We start from the raw sequence: 22872 nt of genomic DNA, 5'->3' as shown, positions 1-22872 counted from the left end.
CAAGCTTACTTATCTTGAAACTCTAGCCAAGGCTTACTCTTCTCCTATTATCAATGTTGATGCTTGTACTACTAACTCTAGTAGTGATCTAGCATCTATTCTTGAGGAGAATCGCTTTCTCAAATCTCAAATCGAGAAAGGGCTCATGACATGTGCTCAAGGGCAAAAGAACCTTAATGAGGTGCTGAGCCTACATAATGAAGTGTTTGCCAAAGAAGGACTCGGGTTTGACCCAAGCACAAGCAAGAAGAAGACACTCTCTCAAAAGTGCACCACCCCTCTAAAAGAAACTTTTGTACGAGAAGGGCACAAGGAGAAAGGTAAGGTTGTTTGTGGGAAGGCCACAAGGGGCATGCCCACTGTCAACAAGCCGAAAGAGTTCATGCCTCCATCCTATGTTCTTCGAAAGACTAAGGATGGAGAAGTTTATGCAAAGTTTGTTGGTCCTCGAAATGCATTTTGGTTTTATGCTATTTGGGTCCCTAAGACCCTTTTGACTAACTTGAGAGGTCCCATTGCAAAACGGGTGCCTCTAACCAAGTAATAATTGTGTGTAGGTTGCCTTCTCCGGTGGAGTAAAATGGGTGATTGATAGTGGATGTACCAATCATATGACCGGAGATAGCAAGTTGCTCTACGATTTCGTGGAAGCTATTCAACCATTTATGAGCATTATGTTTGGTGGAGGATCAAAAGGACAGGTACTCGGTTTGGGTAAGGTGGCTATCACAAATGACATGTCTCTTGCAAATGTCATGCTTGTCCAATCCCTTAAATACCATTTGCTTTCTGTTCGCCAATTGGCTTCTGTTGGCTATGATACACTATTTGGACTAACGGATGTGAAAGTCTTTAAGAGAGATACTCTCGAAGTGGCCTTTGTTGGAGAGTTGGATGGCAACCTTTACACGGTTAATTTCTCAAAAGAGAGCACATTCCATGCAACTTGTCTAATGGCCAAGGCTGACAAGGGGTGGCTATGGCATCGCCGGCTAGCCCATGTTGGCATGAGAAATCTTCAAGATCTCTTAAAGGGAAATCACATCCTTGGACTAACAAATGTCTCTTTTGAGAAAGATCGTGTGTGTAGTGCATGCATAGCCGGGAAGCAACATCAATCAAAGCACCCACCCAAGAATATTGTGTCTACTTCAAGGCCTTTGGAGCTCCTTCATGTGGATCTGTTTGGGCCTCCTTCTTGGGATAGTCTTGGTGGGAAAAAGTATGGACTTGTCATTGTGGATGATTACTCAAGATACACATGGGTGTTTTTCCTCAAGTCCAAAGACGAGACGAAGATCACCTTCATTGATTTTGCCAAGCAAGCACAACGCAAGTTTGACAAAGAAATCATGGCAATAAGAAGTGATAATGGTTCCGAGTTCAAGAATTACACCTTGGAAGGATTTCTTAGTGATGAAGGAATTGAGCATCAATATTCAGCTCCATACACTCCCCAACAAAATGGTGTTGCAGAAAGGAAGAACCGCACCCTTGTGGAGATGGAAAGGTCCATGTTGGATGAATACAAGTCACCACATAGTTTTTGGGCCGAGGCCGTCAACACTGCATGTCATGCATCAAACCGGCTCTTCCTCCGCACGATATTGGAAAAGACTCAATATGAGCTCCTAACCGGGAACAAGCCAAATGTCAAGTACTTCCGTGTATTTGGGTGTAAATGCTTCATCCTCAACAAAAGAGAGCGGTTAGGAAAATTTCAATCTAAAACTATTGAGGGCATATTTGTTGGCTATGGATCAAACTCTCACGCCTATAGAATCTACAACAAATCCAATGGATGTGTTGTAGAAACTTGTGATGTGGTGTTTGATGAATTTAATGGCTCCCATGGGGAGCAAGTTGATCTAAGTGATGTAGGTGAAGAAGATTCTTCTCAAGATATCTTGACGATGGGTGTTGGTGCACTTCTTCCAATGGAACAAGACTCTCATGATGATGAAGAAGAAGATGAAGGCCTCACACACCATCAAACCTCTTCCACACCCATACCACCACAAGCCCCTATTACTCAATCAATGCCCATAGTCCAAGTACAAGATGATGATCAAGTTCCTCTTCATGATAATCATCAAGAACAAGATCATCCTCAAGGGCAAGAACAAGAAAGTTCAATCATTGACAATGAACCTCAACAAATGCAAGAAGAAGAAGAAGATTTTCCACCACACATTAATGATCCATATGTTGAGGACGTGGATGATGGTCATGAAGTTGAACCTCGCGAAACCTTAACCTCCATCATGCCTCAAGTGGTCGGTCGTGTTGATGTTGATAAAATCCTCACCGGCATATCGGAAGGTAGAGTCACTCATAAACAATTGACAAACTTTTGTGCTCACTTCTCTTTTGTGTCTAGTGTTGAGCCTCTCAAGGTACAAGATGCGTTGATAGACAACGATTGGCTCATTTCTATGCAAGAAGAGTTGAATAGTTTTGAGCGCAATCAAGTGTGGTCATTAGTCAAGAGGCCAACTACGGAACACAACGTCATTGGAACAAAGTGGATTTTCAAGAACAAGCAAGATGAGAATGGCGTAATCATCCGCAACAAGGCAAGGTTAGTGGCACAAGGGTACTCACAAGTTGAAGGTTTGGACTTTGGTGAGACCTTTGCCCCCGTTGCCCGTCTCGAATCCATTCACATTTTACTTGCTTATGCTGCTTTCAATGGCTTTACATTACATCAAATGGATGTGAAGAGTGCTTTCCTTAACGGTCCTCTACAAGAAGAAGTATATGTATCACAACCACCTGGGTTCGTTGACCCCGATCACAAAGACTATGTGTATAAACTTCATAAGGCTTTGTATGGCCTCAAACAAGCACCTCGTGCTTGGTATGATCATCTTAAGAAGTTTCTACTCGATGATGGCTTTGTGAGAGGGGTGATCGATCCCACTCTTTTTACTAAGAAGGACAAAGGTGATTTGATCTTATGCCAAATCTATGTAGATGATATCATTTTTGGTTCTCCTAACATTCATTTATGCAAGAAGTTTGCGGCATCAATGACCAAGAATTTTGAAATGTCACTCAATGCGGATTTGAAGTTCTTCCTCGGCTTTCAAATTCAACAATTTCAAGAAGGAATTTTCTTGTCTCAAGCCAAATACCTCAAGGATATCCTAGCAAAATTTGGCATGACTTATGCTAGCCCATGTAAGACACCCATGCCAACCAAAATTGTACTCACTAAAGACTCAAACGGTATCCCCTTTGACCCATCTAAATACCGCTCTATGATTGGTTCATTGCTTTATCTTTGTGCATCTAGACCAGACATCATGTTTAGTGTATGCATGTGTGCTAGATTTCAGGCTTCCCCTAGGGAAAGTCATCATAAGGCGGTTAAGCATATTCTTAGATACCTTGTTCACACCCCAAAGTTGGGTCTATGGTACCCCAAGGATGCTAAGTTTGATCTCATTGGGTACACGGATGCGGATTAGGCTGGAGACAAAGTGGATCGTAAGTCCACCTCCGGTGCATGTCAATTTCTTGGACGCTCCTTGGTAACTTGGTCCTCGAAGAAGCAAAATTGTGTTGCTCTCTCCACAGCCGAAGCTGAATATATTGCAACCGCCAGTTGTGCAACTCAGTTATTATGGATGAGGCAAACTTTGAAGGATTACGGTATCACCTATAGACATGTGCCCCTTCTATGTGATAATGAAAGTGCCATTAATATTGATGAGAACCCCAAAGATCATACCCGCACCAAGCACATTGACATTAGGTACCACTTCTTGAGAGATCATGTGGAGAAGGGTGATATTGACATTGCTCATGTTGGTACAGATATGCAACTTGCAGATATTTTCACCAAGCCATTGGATGAAGCAAGGTTTTGTCAACTTAGGCGTGAACTTGGTATCTTGGAGCTTGACAACATTATGTGAAATCTAGTACCCATTCATACTTAAACTTAATGTCTTGTCTTGATGTAGGCATATATTTAGGGGGAGACACTCAATTCATGAGTACTCTCACCTTACATAATGCATAAATAGAACAAACACTCTCAAAGTTATCCTAGTTTTCAACCTAGGGTACTTTAACATGATGGAGTCGTGACCATGTGCTCAAAGTTTACATCTTTGCGGTACTATGTTCCATATGCTCAAACATGGTGACCTCGGTCACCGCTTGTACAATACTTGTATGGACCTTTCTTTCTTAAATAATGTGTGTTTTGTTAATGCATCGTAGTATGGCCATAGATGTCTCAGGTTCTCTCTCTTATTAGTCTCATGTAAACTCCTTGGCGGAGTCTAAATCAACTTATACTTGTTGGCCCCTCCCTCTTTCACATCTTTCCCTTGCCCCAGTCTTCTATTCAGTGGCCGGACATCCGGGCCCTGGGAAAACCCCTTGCCACTCAAAACGATCACCAACCATTTACAGTGGCCGGACATCCGGGCCCTGTACCCATGCTGCAGACTTCCTCACGCCGGATATCCGGGGTTACTCCCGGATGTCCGTCCCATTGGCGCTGCTTCTTCTGCTCTGTTTTTCCACTCGCCGGATATCCGGGCCTAGCCCCGGATGTCCGGCCCGTTGCCCGCAGTCGCATATGCCTGCGGAGGGGTGTGGGATTTGGGGGCAGTTCCTCACTTCTTTCGTTCCTCTCCTCATCTCCCCTCACAGCCGCAGCCGCCGGGCCATCACTCCGGTGCTGCCCCAGCCATCTCCACCGACCTCCGGCCCCGATCTCCTGCTCACGGACACTTCTCCTCCTGATCTACGATTCTACCCAATCCATTTCTTGGGTTGTGGTGTGAATCTCTCGGGAGGGGCCGGTGTGTTGTGAGATTCACCGCCGGAGTTTCTCATGGCACGAACCAAGAACTGCGGCCCGAATTGCCCCGAGCCTTCTTCCAGGGGTATGGATGCTATCTCTACTCCAGTCTTCTTGAATGATGACCGACAGTTCTTAGGGTTTCATTCTCTCATACAAATCTTGTCATCTCTATCTTGCTAGTGTTTTGGTGTCTCTTGCCTAAACCTAGAAATCTTCCTATGTACTTGTTGGCTTCTTCTCATTGGAATCTATTCGTTATCCACTCCAGTTGATCGTCGGCATGGCTCAACCGACTCCGATGAGCATGCTCGGCCTAAGAAGAAGAAGACCACCACCAAGAAGAAGAAGCGGGCACCATCCACAAGTCCGTCGGCCTCGGATCCAGATGATGCGGACTATGTTGGCGAGGAAGAGGATGACAGTGCACCTAGACAGTCTGTTGGACAGTCCAAGCCCGGTACTAGGAGGGCACCGGTGCCTCAAGTTCGTGGCTCTGCGATGCCCATTGTGCATGGTCGTCGCATCTTCATGGAGCTTCCTGACAGTAGAGGTCGCCCCATTCACGACTTCACAACTGTGGGTGCGGGACAATACCTTCGTTTTCGTCGGGATGTCAATCAATATGAGATGGTGGCTGATGCCGAAGATCCTCGGTTCCGGACTCGTATGCAGCAGGACCTCTATTCCAGTTTCGTCCATGGGCGTGGCCTTGCTTCTCACTCATATGTGGATCTCAACTTTCTGCGTGATAATCCTGCCATGTTCCCTAACAATCCGGTCCAGATCATTGAGGATATGACTCTTGCTTCCGCAATGACTTTAAAGTGTGATTGGAGTGAAGCTGCCATTCTACAGTTCTATGCTACCTGTTTCTTTGGTCCGGATAACACTCTCACTTGGATGACCGATGACACTACACTGAGCATCACCTATGACAGGTTTGTTCAGATTTTGGGTCTCTCCGGTGTTGGTCACTGCATTCACAGTATGGATCCAGAGTACAAGCCCAAAGGGATTGATGCTTGCATGGCACTTGTCAAACCTACCTCTCAGCTCACTGACGAAGAAAAAGAATATCCAGTCAATGAGGTTTCCATTTTCCGTGCTCCCTTCTACATCCTCTATTAGTGTGTGCTTCGCACTCTCTACCCTAAGAAGGGAGATCGCTCGAGGGCACGTAACTATTGCATTGACTTGATGGTTCGTATGCATGACAAACCTACTGAGCCTCTGGACACAGCCAATTTCATTTGGCATGAGATCCGTCTCTGCAGTTTCATTCAGACACACCAGTTCCCTCATGCTCCATTTATTCAGGATATAATTGATCACACTGCTCCCTCCGAAGTGGTTAAGACAGCTGTCCACTCCATTTGGAAGCCCCCTCCTCATATGCGCTTGGTAGCTACTACTCCTACTCAGCCTAGGAGGTCTGCTAGTGGGAAGACAGCTGCTCCTACTCAGCCCACTGGTTCTTCTATTCCATCTTCCTCGTCTGCCCCTCGTGGATGCCTTGCCTCGTTCTTCGGCAAGGCTCAGTCTGCTATCATGAAGGCAATCACCTTCAACTGTCAGCAAAATTATGAAGTTCAGAAGCGCCTCATCATCTCCAAGAATCAGCTCAAGCAGCGCCTCCATGACCGTGGGAGCCCCGTGAGCGAGGATGATCCTCTTCCCATGGCTCCATCCACTTCCACCTTTGGATTCCCGTCTCGCGCTGACTACCCCGAGTTCTTCGCTGATGATGATGACCTCCGCCAGGACTGACCCAGCCCGTTTGGTTCTTCCCTCTTTTTCCTTGCTGATGTCAAAGGGGGAGAAGTAGTATCTTAGTATGGTCATGCTATTTGTGTTAATGTGCTACCCTTATCATGGGAAACTATGTTATGAGTTGGCTATTTGTGTTACTGTGCTACCACTGGATCTTGATCATGTGAAACTATATGTTATTATCTTGTGGTTATGAATTATCTTGTGGCTATGAATTATCTTGATCATGTGAAACTATATGTTATTATCTTGTGGTTATGAATTATCTTGTGGCTATGAAATGTTTTTAGTTCTAGTCTATGAGTTATTATGGTTTCATATGTGCTACATATGCTATCATACGAAGTATTACATTGAGTACCCTAACATATCCATCTCATGCTCACAATAAGGGGGAGCTAAAAGCAAATAGAAACATCTACGTGTTTTGTACCTTTTGCTCTCATGTTTGTCAAATGCTAAGACTATTTATTGCATCTATGATACTGCATGTGTGATTGTCATCAACAAACAAAAAGGGGGAGATTGAAAGAGCAATCATGCCCTTATATTATGTTTTGATGTTGATGACAATGTACATGTAGGGGGCCTAACAATGTTTGTCAAGTAAATCTCAGGTGTTAGCCCCCGGGTCATCGAAGTGTGTGGATTAAGGGCATACAGAGTGATTTTACACAAGGATGAAGCATAAAAGTTGATTACATATTTTGTTTTCTTGAGTATAGGATCCCGCACTATTAAGAGGGGATCGATTGGGTTAGTTAAAAGCTTGCTCTTGCCACCAAATACCCATGCCATATTTACTCATGACAAAATCTTCATGGCTCTGTTTCTGGGCTGCCGGATGTCCGGGCTTAAGGCCGGATGTCCGGACATCACGCCGGATCTCCGGGCCTCCCGCCGAATATCCGGGCCTAGCCATTCCAGAATGCATTTTTGTGCAGCGCCGCGGCCGGATGTCCGGCCCACTACGCCGGATGTCCGGGCTCCCCGTACTCCCCGGATGTCCGGGCCTCTCGACCGGATATCCGGGCTGTGCCATTAGGAGCTGCTGTGTTTCGATAAAACACGCCGGATGTCCGGGCTCCTTGCCGAATATCCGGGCATAGCTGTCCTGAGGATGTTTTTATGCTGGGCGGCGCGCCAGATGTCCGGCCACCTGCCGGATGTCCGGGCCTTCCTGTTATGCCGGATGTCCGGGCTTGAGCCCCGGATGTCCGGCCCCTCTGTTCTCTTATTTTGTTTTTGTTCTGTTCTCGCAGCGTATCATGTCGGATGTCCGGCTCCTTAGCCCGGATGTCCGGCCTGCTCACTCACTTACACTGCAACGGCCATATTCAAGCTCACACTATATATAGCCCCTCTTCTCCGCAGGAGAGGGTTGACCATTCACTCTTGAACAAACCCTAGAACACATCTCTCTCTCTCTCTTACATCTCCACAGCAAATCTTAGATCCCCAAGGGATTTGAGAGCATTTGAGAGAAGTTGTCCACTAAAGTGATAGATCCACTCCTTCTCCATCTTTGCACCAAAGGAATTTGTGATTTGAGCAAGTCTTGAGCTTTTCCCCATCGATCTTGTTACTCTTGGAGGTTGGAGACTCCTAGGCGGTAGGAGTCTTTCGGAGAGGAATCGATCTTTGTGATTACCCCCGGATAAGTTTGTGAGGGTTTGGAGACCACCCCAAGGTCTACCACTAGTGGTTGAGAAACGCCTTCGTGGTGTTGTCTCAAAGGGAGAATAGGGTGAGCCTTCGTGGCGTTGGTGTGCCTTCGTGGCAACATCCACCTCTCTAACGGTGACGTAGCTTCCCTCCAAGGAAGTGAACATCGGCATACATCCTCGTCTCCCGGAGTTGCGGTTATCCCTAACCCTAACTCTCTACTTGTGGTTACTTGTCTCTTAAGAACTTACTTCATCACTTTGTATTTGCCTAGTTCCTACTCGTGTTACCTGCTTTGTACTTAGTACTTCACTTGCAATTGTTAGGCTCACTTTCACATTCCGCATTATTGCCTAAAATTGCTAAGTAACAATTAAAATTTGTAGTTGTACCTATTCACCCCCCGCTCTAGGTCCATCTCGATCCTTTCAGCAGGGGTTTTTGTTTTTTAAGGGGGGTAGGGGGTTTTGGAGGGTTAATTTAGGAGTTTCATATATTGTGTTAGCTAGCTAATAGAGAGAAGTGACCTCTCTTATCTCCGTGCTTGGTCGACGCTAGCTACTATACGTATAGAGAGAACTCGACATGCTAGCTAGTAAGCAAATGAAGGAACCATTAATTACACAAGATCATCATAAACATATACAAAGAGGAGTGCACCTCTCTTTCTTCAAGAGATTTGTCGAACAACAAGTTTTCGTATATCTATCCGACGCTACTAGCTACATATATACAATATAAGATCTCTTACAATCCCTAACATCTAATGTCAAATTCCACATGGTATTCTCCGGCTTTGTTGATGACGTGGTCAAGAAAGAATTCCACATGGTATTCTCCTCTTGAATTGCTCGTATGCGATCTTGTGGTAGGAGTTCATCCCGCATCTGCCAGGCCTAATTTGAAGAAGAGGGTTGCTACCTCCTGAGCATGTGTTGGTTTTCCCTTGAAGAGAAAAGGGTGATGCAGCAAAGTAGCGTAAGTATTTCCCTCAGTTTTTGAGAACCAATGTATCAATCCAGTAGGAGACTACACACAAGTCCCTCGTGTTTGTCGAGATCCGATGAATTGTGTGGGTTTATGATCAAGATTATCTATGAACAATATTTGAATCTCCTCTGAATTCTTTTATGTATGATTTTTTATCTTTGCAAGTCTCTTCGAATTATCAATTTGGTTTGGCCTACTAGATTGATCTTTCTTGCAATGGGAGCACTAGTAGAAAACAGGGCTATGGTCACGGGGCAACATTCACATTAGTCCCGGTTCAGTCACGAACCGGGACTAATGTGAGCATTGGTCCCGGTTCATGCGGCTAAGGCATTAGTCCCGGTTCACTCGGGCCCTTTAGTCCCGGTTGAAGACATGAACCGGGACTAAAGGGTGCGATGACCATTAGTCCCGGTTCGTGCCTCAAACCGGGACTAAAGATTACACCTTTAGTCCCGGTTTGAGGCACGAACCGGGACTAATGGGGTTGAGACCTTTAGTCCCTGTTCGTGCCACGAACCGGTACTAAAGGTCCCATTTTCAAACTCTACCCCCCCCCCCCCCCCGTGGATCGCCTTTTCAGTTTTAAAAAAAATAAAATAAAATGATGGAAATGTCAAAAAAATAAAAGATAATAAGTTTCCCATGTGATATGTGGTCTAGTTGTTGGGAAAATTTGCAAATGTGAATTTTGACTTTATTTGCAAAATCTCTCTAAAATTTGTAAAAATGGGCATAACTTTTGCATACTAACTCGGATGAAAAAGTTTTTTATATGAAAAATCATCTACTCGAAAAGTAAATGTCAAATGTGGCAATCTCACCAGTTAGGTTAAAAAAACATATTTCATGAAAACGACTTACAAGTATTACAATATGAAAGTGTTGTATTATTTATATTGTGCACAATTTTACAGCAAGGCCATTGCAAACTTCATTCATAACTGCTTCGACTCTGCAATGGCTTTGTTCCTACAAACTAGTGCCACTGCCAGTTGATTCAACTGATGAGAAATGTCCAGAAGTTTGACATTATAAGCATCGTTCAAGCACTGATGTTGAAGACAATGATGACAAACCGCAGCGTCATATTTCTAATCAAAATAAACACATGTCCTGCAAATTAAATAAGAAGCTCCTTCCCTCCATATATAACATGAAGATACCACATAAGTCAGGCACATGCCAACAACAACAACAACAAAGCCTTTAGTCCCAAACAAGCTGGGGTAGGCTAAAGGTGAAACTCATAAGATCTCACAAGTCAGGCACATGCCAAGTAAACTAAATGTAAGCAGTTCGTAGCAATAGTTCTGATACATAAATTGATTAAAGCTTACATGCTTAGCAGCCGTGCAAGTTGAATAATCAATATTCAGGCCTCATATTTGCATAGGAAGAAGTGTGGAGCTTAAATAAAGCTACTATTATTTCCAATGGACACGAATTCTTGGTAATATCAGTTAGGAACTACTCGCTTCGTCCCATAATGTAAGACGTTTTTTTAGTGTCAAAAAACGTCTTACATTATGGGACGGACGGAGTAGTACTGTATGTATCTCCATTTAAGCACCATCAAAGAAAACGAGCTTGTGAGAAAACCCTCAAGGGTTCCAGCAGCAATAATCCCAAAAAAACACCAATAGATGAAATTCGGAATAGCAATGTACTACGTAACTGTCATATAAAAGTGCATACTAAAGTGCGCTTGGCAAGAGAAGAAACCCTTATTAAGGATTTGCCTTTTCAATGATGAATGATCAGACGGCAATTCTCCAATTTGAGGAAGCGAAGAAGATATTACGAGGCATGAGGTCCAACCGTGGTTCACAAGAGCCGAAGATCGATGTGACCGCCACCGTGGGCTGCAGGTCAGATCTGTACGCGGAGACTCAGGAGCTGCGGCAAAAGGTACGTACAGATCGCAGAAATTCTGAAGGTCAATGGCCAAAGCTTGAGGGCGGGGTGGAGGCCGCGGCAGGGACGCGACGAGGAAGAACCGGCGCTGGCAGCGACACGAGCGACAACAAGGCCATCGACGGGGCACAAACACTGGGCCTAATTCTCAGGGTATATTGTTATCTGGGTTCTATGGGCCTACTTCTCAGGATATGACGCTCGCTGCGTCCCCCAACGGGCACCCCTATTTCTCGCAAATCCTATTTGGCGCCTTATGCGCCCGATACAGTACAACTCGCAATCGGGAGCATACCCCCACCTCTCTGCTGGGCTGGCCCATCTAGCTTTTTTCCTCTATTTTTCAAAACTTGAAATAAATTATGCCCGTGCTTTGATTCGAACCAAGGACCCCGTGCTCAAAGGTAAGCTTAAGCTGTGGTTTTCTAAATTTGTAATAAAATGGTGTCGGCGTAGTGCTAACTCCGCGGCTCATGAGCTAGCAAGCCTTGGTCATATGTACCCTGCAAACTCGGCTGTCGAGTGGGTGTCCGATGTACCAGCCCAAGTGGCTGTTTGTTTTTCGGGTGATTTACCCGTACACCGTTAAGTTATAAAGCTTTGCTTTAAATTAAAAAAAAGGTAAGCTGCATAACCAACCGGCCACCCCAAAATCAATGTGCTACTTTCATCTTTCTACGCCTTTTACTTCGTTTTTTTCTTCTGTTTTTTTTATTTTTCTATTTTCCTTTTTTGTTTTTTCTTTTTCTTTTTTGCTTTTCTTCTTCCTGGGTTTGATGAACTTTTTTAAATTTTTTTGAAATTTTTCTTAACATCAATGAACTTATCAAATGCATTGAACTTTTTTCAAATTTGATGAACCTTTTTCAAATTCGATGAACTATTTTTCAAATTCAATTAACTTTTTTCAAATTCAATAAACTTTTTTTGAGATTGGTAAACATTTTATTCAAATCGATGAACTTTTTCCAAAATTTGATGAACTTTTTTCAAATTTGGCAAAAAAATTCAACTTCGATGAACTTTTTTCGAATCCGATGAACTTTTTTTCAAATTTGTGAACTGTTTTTGAATGTTGATGAAATTTTTCCAGAAGCGATGAACTTTTTTCAAAGTAGATGAACTTTTTCTAAACTCATCAACCTTTTTCCAATATCTATGAACTTTTTTTAAAATTCTTGACTTTTTTAAGAAAATTGATGGGTCAATATCATGTCATGGTCAAACTAGCGACTAGGAATCTCACAAAAAAAACTAGCGACTAGGGAGGGAGCGACCTGAACGAAACCAGCCAGTTTTTTTTTCTTTTGAGGGAACAAACCAGGGGAGCTCCTAACCGGCGCCTTCTGCGCCGGTTAGGAGAATGAGCGCTCACGTACCTCCAGTCATGGGCCTGCCCAAGATAAAGAGTGCGAGCACTGGTTCGTTCCCTTGTGATCGCTCGTTCAAAAAACAAAAGGTGTTGCTTCGCTTTATTTTTTTCTGGTTCGATCGTTTTACTTAGTTTCGAATTAACCAGTCGTTGTTGACCGCTGATAAGTTCAACATTGACCGTTGACTTTTCAGAAAAGGTTCACAAAAAACGTGAATTTTTTAAAAAATCACGAACTAAAAAAAAGGTTCTTGGAATCCAAAAAAAAGGTCAAATATTTTTGCAAAAAAAATCGCAAATTTTTAAAAGTTCATGAATTTAAAAAAAAGTTCATCTAAATTAAAAGAGTTCACCAATTTTTAATAAAACAATTCATCTAATTTGGACAAAAAGTTCACCGACTTTCAAAACAAGTTCATTGGTTTTGAAAAAGGTTCAAAATCTGAGAAAAAGTTTATCGAACTTGAAAAAAAGTTCATTGAATTTGGAAAAAGTTCATTGACTACAAAAAATAGTTCACCCAAATTTGAAAAAAAGTTCATCGAATTTGAAAATAATTCACCGGTTTTGATAAAATGTCATCGAATTAGAAAAAAGTTCATTGAATTTGAGAAAAAGTTCACCAATTTTGAAAAAAAAGTTCATCACATTTGAAAAAATGTTCATAAATCCGGTGAACTTTTTATATCGAATTAGAAAAAGAAAAGGAAGAAAGAAAGAAGACTAAAAAAGAAAAAGAATGAATAAAAAGAAATAAGGAAGAAATGAAAACAAAAACAAAAAAAACAAAAAAGGAAAAGAAAGAAAGATAGAAAGAATAAAAGTGGGAAGAAGCTCAACTTAATCACATAAGTCAACTAGCGCGGGTGGCTAGCGAGTCGTGCGCTGTAACCCCGCGTCGCAGGATCGAATCCTTCTCAGGACGTTGTTTTTTTGCATAATTTTACAAAAGAAAAAAATGAAACATGGGCTGGCCCATCGCGGAGGAGGGGTGTGCCACGAACCAGCTGGAGATCGAGCGAAAGAATCGCACCGGCCTACTAGCAGGTGAGCGAATTATGGGCCATGGCCCGTTGGCTCCAGCGTGGGCGCCAGTTGGCATTTTGGGCGCATAAAGCGCTGAAGGAGCACTCCCTATTTATTACTAGCAGGCGAGCGAATTATGGGCCATGGCCCGTTGGCTCCAGCGTGGGCGCCAGTTGGCATTTTGGGCGCATAAAGCGCTGAAGGAGCACTCCCTATTTCTTGCTTTAAGCGAGCAGTAGCCCCGCGTCGGGAGGAGCCCAGATGGGACCGGCCTGCACGCGAGCGAGGCTACATCCTGTTTTTCTTTACGTTTACTTTTTTTTTTGTTTTATTTTGTAGTTTTGTTTATACTTTAAATATTTAAAATATATATGAACAAAAACAACTTCGTTCAATGACCGATAGCGTATCCGTGGACATCCATATCGGTCCCTATGATTACACGAATGATATTCGAGTGGACCTTTGGTTATCATGTGATGTTCCTTATACTTCACAATATTTTACAAAATCAGGTGTGCATCGGTATCCTCCTGAGTCATCACCATGCTCATATATCGTTGCTCCCATTACCGATTTTGTTCGTCTTTCTCGGCATCCTCATGACGTAGTCACCTATGTCTGGCCAGACGATGATGGATGTTGTCACACCAAGAGGGCCCTGACATAAGAATATCTCTCCATCGTCAAAGGAGCAAATCCCACTCTCGAGTTATCCGGTCAAACTTTCTAGTGAACCTGAAAGTTGTTGTTATGATCACCTTGTTACAGATGATGTTTGAGCAACCCCAAAGCCCACTGTCTGGTAGGAAGCGACAGAGACACTCTCATGGTCTGAGGAACTAAAACACATGCTAAGACTCTGTGTTATAACAGATGATTTCAGATGATATAATCACAAAGTATAACAGATAAGTTTTGGGTCAATTCAATATGATCGTTCTTCTAACGTCAGTAACCTCAATGTTGTTTTAGGACTATCGTTACACTTAACGATATCCTAAAATCCAGAAAACGTGATCACCAACAACACTTGAGCTAGTCTTAGAGGCGAGACTAGGAACCTTTTATTTACTGTTTATCATTCCACACGTGCATATGAGTTTTCCACTGTATCACATATTCCAGGATCATAGCAATTGTAACATAAAATATAAACTCTTAACTATGAATATGGAAATATAATAATACAAATATTATTGCCTCTAAGGCATATTTCCAACATAGTTTCCATTAGGACCCTGCTGCCATGAGAGGGTAGGACAAAAGATATCATGCAAGTTCTTACATCAAGCATGTATAACTATATACGGAATACATGCCTACATATGATTGATGAATTATAGCTATTGTGTATCGCTCTGGATTGTGTCTGTTATCACTAGTAGAAAACGACCCATTTGTCCCGGTTCCAGAGGCCTATTAGCCCCGATTCTGGAACCGGGACTAAAGCCCAAAACCTTTAGTCTCGGTTCACTTACAAACTGGGACAGAAGGGGCTCCACGTGGCCGCTGCGGGGCGCCCAGGCAAGAGGACCTTTAGTCCCGGTTGGTAACACCAACCGGCACCAAAAGGCATCCACACGTTAGCAGCTGGCAGGAGCAGGGGTTTTTGTTTTTTAAGGGGGGGTAGGGGGTTTTGGAGGGTTAATTTAGGGGTTTCATATATTGTGTTAGCTAGCTAATAGAGAGAAGTGACCTCTCTTATCTCCGTGCTTGGTCGACGCTAGCTACTATACGTATAGAGAGAACTCGACATGCTAGCTAGTAAGCAAATGAAGGAACCATTAATTACACAAGATCATCATAAACATATACAAAGAGGAGTGCACCTCTCTTTCTTCGAGAGATTTGTCGAACAACAAGTTTTCGTATATCTATCCGACGCTACTAGCTACATATATATAATATAAGATCTCTTACAATCCCTAACATCTAATGTCAAATTCCACATGGTATTCTCCGGCTTTGTTGATGACGTGGTCAAGAAAGAATCCCGCCAATTCCTCTTGAATTGCTCGTATGCGATCTTGTGGTAGGAGTTCATCCCGCATCTGCCAGACCTAATTTGAAGAAGAGGGTTGCTACCTCTTGAGCATGCGTTGGTTTTTCCTTGAAGAGAAAAGGGTGATGCAGCAAAGTAGCGTAAGTATTTCCCTCAGTTTTTGAGAACCAATGTATCAATCCAGTAGGAGACTACACACAAGTCCCTCGTGTTTGTCGAGATCCGATGAATTGTGTGGGTTTATGATCAAGATTATCTATGAACAATATTTGAATCTCCTCTGAATTCTTTTATGTATGATTTGTTATCTTTGCAAGTCTCCTCGAATTATCAATTTGGTTTGGCCTACTAGATTGATCTTTCTTGCAATGGGAGCACTAGTAGAAAACAGGGCTATGGTCACGGGCCAATATTCACATTAGTCCCGGTTCAGTCACGAACCGGGACTAATGTGAGCATTGGTCCCGGTTCATCCGGCTAAGGCATTAGTCCCGGTTCACTCGGGGCCTTTAGTCCCGGTTTAAGACATGAACCGGGACTAAAGGGTGTGATGACCATTAGTCCCAGTTCGTGCCTCAAACCGGGACTAAAGATTACACCTTTAGTCCCGGTTTGACGCACGAACCGGGACTAATGGGGTTGAGACCTTTAATCCCGGTTCGTGCCACGAACCGGTACTAAAGGTCCCATTTTCAAACTCTACCCCCCCGGTGGATCGCCTTTTCAGTTTAAAAAAAATAAAAGAAAATGATGGAAATGTCAAAAAAATAAAAGAAAATAAGTTTCCCATGTGATATGTGGTCTAGTTGTTGGGAAAATTTGCAAATGTGAATTTTGACTTTATTTGCAAAATCTCTCTGAAATTTGTAAAAATGGGCATAACTTTTGCATACTAACTTGGATGAAAAAGTTTTTTATATGAAAAATCATCTACTCGAAAAGTAAATGTCAAATGTGGCAATCTCACCAGTTAGGTTAAAAAAACATATTTCATGAAAATGACTTACAAGTATTACAATATGAAAGTGTTGTACTATTTATATTGTGCACAATTTTACAGCAAGGCCGTTGCAAACTTCATTCATAACTGCTTTGACTCTGCAATGGCTTTGTTCCTACAAACTAGTGCCACTGCCAGTTGATTCAACTGATGAGGAATGTCCAGAAGTTTGACATTATAAGCATCGTTCAAGCACTGATGTTGAAGACAATGATGACAAACCGCAGCGTCATATTTCTAATCAAAATCAACACATGTCCTGCAAATTAAATAAGAAGCTCCTTCCCTCCATATATAACATGAAGATACCACATAAGTCAGGCACATGCCAACAACAACAACAACAACAAAGCCTTTAGTCCCAAACAAGTTGGGGTAGGCTAAAGGTGAAACTCATAAGATCTCACAAGTCAGGCACATGCCAAGTAAACTAAATGTAAGCAGTTCGTAGCAATAGTTCTGATACATAAATTGATTAAAGCTTACGTGCTTAGCAGCCGTGCAAGTTGAATAATCAATATTCAGGCCTCATATTTGCACAGGAAGAAGTGTGAAGCTTAAATAAAGCTACTATTATTTCCAATGGACACGAATTCTTGATAATATCAGTTAGGAACTACTCGCTTCGTCCCATAATGTAAGACGTTTTTTTAGTGTCAAAAAACGTCTTACATTATGGGACGGAGGGAGTAGTACTGTATGTATCTCCATTCAAGCACCATCAAAGAAAACGAGCTTCTGAGAAAACCCTCATGGGTTCCAGCAGAAATAATCCCAAAAAAACACCAACAGATGAAATTCGGAATAGCAATGTACTACTCCCTCTGTTCCAAAATAGTTGTCGTCGGGGATTATCAGTTCATTTTTTGTCACGTTACGATATTTCTCCCGTTTCCCCTTTTGCCCTCGCACTCGCTCTCTCCCCGACCACACGCTCTCTCCCGGCCAACACTCTCTCCCCGACGACCACAAGGCGCCCGACGACCACTCGCTCCTCCCTGCCCAGATCCCTTGTGCCGCCGGCCAGTCGCCGCCCTCTCCCTCTCGTCGGTGTCTTCCTCACTGCAGCCTTGCTCCTCACCACCCCTAAAACTAGCAACCCGTCTCCCCCTCGTCGGTCAAAGGTGAAATTTTTACCAGCCGGGGTGCTCGATCTGTGGGCGGCGGTGCTCGATCCGTGTTGGAGCAGTGGGAGGAGGAGGGCAGTGCTAGATTGGAGCAGCGGTGCTGGACCGGAGCAGCGGGAATAGGGGGGTGGTGCCGGCCGCTCTTACATTGTGTAGTCCTCTTCACTCTCGTCATGTCGCTGCCGTCGCCGAGGAAGACGGAGAGCCTGTCGGAGGGATGAGCGCCATGGCCAGTTCTGACCTCCTCCGTCTAGATCCAGCTCCAGGTCAGTTCACTACTCTCCCTCTCTCCATGAAATTTTTTGGGGCAGAGCCGATTCGGCCAGCCTCCAGCTGCGAATTTCTACTGAATCGCCTGCCGTTTGTGGGTAATTCCAGCAATCATCCCCTCTTGCTGCTTGCTATCTCAATTTCAGGACTGAAGAAGAGAACATGGGGAGCAGCAGCTGCCCTCTGCTCTGCTCTTATGCGAATGCTCTACTGCAGGACGGTGGCAGCGATGCTCGCCAAAGCGGACGACAACCACTCCCGTGCAAACAAAGGTACAGACTGGTCCTGGTGGGTGATGAGGGCGCTCTGGCCTCTGTAGTTACATGAGACAACAGTTCTTTGTGCAAATGTTGACTGAATTTGCCTCTAACTCGTCTCTGCACTTGACTGAATTCGCCTCTTTGTGCAATGTTGCTGCTACAGGTGAGCATTCAGGAAAAGAACACTTGGCTGAACTTCAGGAAAAAGATGCACCGAATCTTAGTAAGCGGATACTCATAGCCGAATTCTTTTGGATGCACATATAGTTTGTATCGCAACTTAAATAATGATAGTAAATAAACTCTCAATTGCACTGTCCAGTAATTGAATATGAATTACAGCTTTTCAGTTAATTTAAATTAACTGAAACCTTTTGTACTCCCATGATCAGTGTTACTGTACAGTAATTAACACCGAATTTGTAAGTGCAAGTAGTGCTTGTTTTCAGGAAGTAGGATGCTGATCAATAGTGCTTGTTTGGAGTAATTGTTTGCTCTGTAGTGCATTTTTGCTGCAACCTAATCTGTGGAGTATCAAGCTAATTGGAAGAAAGCCAATTGCTTGCTCTGTAGGAACTTTTATGTGCTCGAGTATAGGATTTGCTGTTTAGCAAGGCTTTGAGTAATTCTACTCATTTCTCTTCTCTTCAGTAAATTAAATTTAGGAGTAGGAGTAGTTCTTAGAACTACTATGCACCTTAAAACTACTCCTATTAATTAACTGAAACTACTCTGCACCTTAGAACTACTCCTGTTAATTAACTGAAAATACTTTTTTAAGTTAATTAACTTAATTTCTTTCTGTTAGGAGTAGGAGTAGTTCTTGGAGTAGGAAGAGGAGCAGTGCGAAGAATTCTCTTCTCTTCTCTTACTCTTCTCTTCTCTACTCTCGCTCTCTTCTCTTCACTTCTCTTTCTCTTCTCTTTTCAGTAGTCTGCTCCAAAATTCTGCAATGAGGCCCGTGTTTCCACTGCTATTTATTTTCTGAATCACATTTTCAGTTTTGCAAATTCTGCAATTTTGCACATGAAGCTTCTGTAATTTTTCCCATGAAGCTTCAGATTTTAGCACATGAAGCTTCTGCTACTGTTAATCTTGTCATGAATCTTCTGTTGACTTGGTACATTAGCTTAAAATGAATCTTTTCCTTTAAGTAAAACTAAATGAAACTTTTTTGTTAATTTAACAGTTGCAGACTTGCAGTAGTATAGCACTTGCAGTAGTGTAGGACATCAGTAGTTTAGTGTAGGACATCAATAGTTTGGTGTAAGTTTCAGTTCATTAACTGAATTTTTTCAGTTACTTAACTAAAACTTTTTCAGTTACAGCAGGACTTCTCTTCTCTCTTCTTCTCTCCTCTTTCTCTTCTTGCATCTGTAGTTTAGTGTACTTCCCTTGTGCCCTCCATACTCCTCTCCTCTCCCACTCATTTCCTCTCCTACTACTTTGCTTGTTCTCTTCTTCTCTAAATTATCTTCTCATCTCTAAATTCACTCATCTTGTCTCCTACTACTCTCTTCTCTTCTCTTTCATTTAAATGGAGTACTCCACACAAGCAAATGAATTACACATACAAGTCTCACAAAATGGAGAAAAAATATATGGAGTAAAAATGATCACAAAATGGAGTTACACATACAAGCCTCACAAAATGGAGTATTACACATATGGAGTAATTTCACATGGGATGCACTCCGCACAAGTCTCATCTCAAGGAACTACACATACTCCACATCTGAACAAGCCTCATGTCAAGCATCGGAACAAGCCTCATGTCAAGCATCGGAACAAGCCTCATCTCAAGCATCTGAACAAGCTCATCTCAAGCATCTGAACAAGCCTCATGTCAAGAATCAGAACAAGCCTCATCTCAAGCATCTGAACAAGCCTCATGTCAAGCATCGGAACAAGCCTCATCTCAAGCATCTGAACAAGCCTCATGTCAAGCATCAGAACAAGTCTCATCTCAAGCATCCGAACAAGCCTCATCTCAAGCATCCGAACAAGCCTCATCACTGAACCCTCCCCATTACCTCTAAGTTGTATAGGGCATTCGTGTAAACCTCTTTCGGGCATGTTAGTCTTGGAGGTAGCTACCCAATACCCTCAAGCCTTTCCTTGTTAACATGTGGTATTTTATACCCATTTCCCCCCGCATGGTTCATGATCTCAATCATGCACATTTGTAGAGTTAGGAAAATTCTGTTGAGCTTGTAAACATCATAGCCTTCAAATTCCTCCCAAACACCTGCAATAAGGTCTTGTAGTGTTTTAGGACTCAGACAATCTGTCAGCGATTGCAGCGAGTTGAAAAACCCAAGGTCAAGCACATTCAAATCAGGACTGTTGGCAGGCTGTTGTACTAATCTAATGTCAAGTCTAGTTTTTGCGATAGCTGCTAGAAATTCCTGGTCATCTGGCAAGATATGGGGCTTAGCATTATCCTGCTGAATGTAGATGGTCTGTCCAGCATCACTTTCCGGCCAAACTGCTTGTATCGCTGGCAAGACTTTCTCTATCAGGAACTCCCTCATCACTTTTCTGTCGACCTTTATTGACTTTGTCTCTATTGTACCTCTGGGCCTGTTGTCGCTTCTCCTCTGAGCAGGAACTTCTTTCACGAATGGCCAGATACCGATTTTCCCAGAGAAGGTCACGTTTCCTTCGCTGTCCCACCTTGGCCTAGCAACGGCCGTTAAAAACATCACCTTGCCAATACAGTTGCCGTGTATAGGCCTCGTAGGCTCTTCCTCCCAATCCAGCAGATAATATGTTCTATTCTTCTTTGTCATGTTAAACCACTTCTCGTCAATATGGACAACGTTATGCATAGTCTTGAACTTAGGCCTCGCAGTTGTTGTTGTTGCCTCATCAAAAATCGACAAAAAAAAATTCATCCTATCCATCTTATTCTTTTCCTTTAAAGCCGGCTTCACACAGTTTGTATGCCTCCTAATCAAATTTAGCATGAACTTTCTATGAAGTGTAGTAGGCTACATCCCAGTTGACAGGCTAGTGATCTAATAGTAGACCTCCTATTTAATGGGATTGTTAGGATTTTTTCTAGGTTAATGTCCTTAGGCTTTCTTCCAGAATTTCCTTTTCTCCGATCGACAACATCTACCTCTTGACCTTGTTGAATTTGCAACATTGCTTTCCTCCAAATTCTTTGTATATTCCAAACACCCACTCCAAAAAAATTTGCAATATCTTGCGTATCAGTTTTCTTAAAAGTGCCTCCTCTACTCATACACAGTGTATGCAATGCTACATAAGCAGCAAATTTTTGCTGGTCATTGAGGGTTTTATTTTTTCTACCAACTTGCCCAGCACCTGCACCAAGACATACAACAAAGAAATGATTAAATGAAATGATCAAGTGATGAAGTGATGGAATGATCAAGTGATGAAATGATGGAATGATCAAGTGTAACTGTACCTGGATTTTGAATAATTTCATCTCCTTCCATTCCCTCTCCATCATCTCCTTCCATATCATCTCCTACATGTCCTTCCATTTCATTTTCTGCATTTTCATCCATTTCATCCACATCTTTTGCAGCTGGAGTGAAGTTGAGGTCTGGGAGATCCATTTTCTCCTGAAGATATGAATATGTAAGATGAAGTAGAAGTAGAAGTAGAAGTAGAAGTAGAAGTACAAGAAGAAGAAGAAGTACATATAAATTCAGTCTGTGTACTGTCAATTGTTGTATGTTTACTGTCAAGCAAGAATTAGTCAATTGCTGTCTATTTACTGTCAAAGCAAGAATGACAATATTGTTATGGTCAATTGTTGTCCGTTTACTGTCAAAGCAAGAATTAGTTTCCTAGGTTAATGAAAAATTACCAGCCATAATTAGTTTTCTGTATCTTAATTATCTCTGAACATTTTTGCCTGAAAACTGAATGTACAATGTTTCTGTAGATAATTTGGTCGAAAAGGGACGACATGTTGAGGTGTACAACATTCAGTTTCTCTTTCGACATGCTGAGCTCTATAAGTGCTCACATTCTTTGTATGGATCTTATTGAATGAGTACTTGTTAACATTGGTACCATTTTCTTCAGATTTTCATTGGTGGTCTCCTGATTGATTTGGAAGGAAGAATTGTTGGTATGAATTTCGTAGAAGAGAATAAAACTCCCTTTTTGCCCGTCCAGATTGTTGGGAGATGCCTGAAACACTTCAAAAATTTGGGTATGTTTTTCTTTTCCTTTGCTCCTGAAGCTATTCTGTACTTAGGCCTGAAGCTATAAAATTTTGTTTCCTTGGCAAAAAATTTAGTTTACAAAAATACTGTAAATGACATCAGTAGAGATTAGTTGAAGAGATTACTGCTTTAAATGACATCAGTAGAGATTAGTTGAAGAGATTACTGCTTTAAATGACATCAATAGAGATTAGTTGGTGTAGTACTACTTGAAGTGACATTACTTAGTGTAGTACTGCTTGGAGTAGCCTGCTTGCAGTACTTCTTTTCATGGAGCTGCTTGCAGTAGTTTATGATTTGCAGTCAGATTAGCTTGGAGCGGTAGCATTGCTTGCTCTGCTATTCTCTTCTCTTCTTTTATTTTAATTAAAATTAACTCAACCTTTTCCTTTAATAAAATTAGCCGGAACTTTCCCAGTTAATTAAAATAACTG

At 42.5% G+C, this 22872-nt stretch overlaps 1 pseudogene; it reads right to left on the bottom strand.

Moving 5' to 3' along the window:
- Positions 1–20231: 20231 nt before the first annotated feature.
- On the bottom strand, positions 20232–22424 carry LOC147988808 (uncharacterized; annotated as a pseudogene).
- Positions 22425–22872: the final 448 nt, after the last annotated feature.

This window comes from Triticum urartu, chromosome 1A, assembly GCF_056163025.1.
Source record: "Triticum urartu cultivar PI428250 chromosome 1A, HENAU_Tu73, whole genome shotgun sequence".
In the NCBI taxonomy this organism is placed as follows: domain Eukaryota; kingdom Viridiplantae; phylum Streptophyta; class Magnoliopsida; order Poales; family Poaceae; genus Triticum; species Triticum urartu.
Note: the sequence above shows the minus strand (reverse complement) of the source record. Positions and strands in the feature narration are given on the sequence as shown.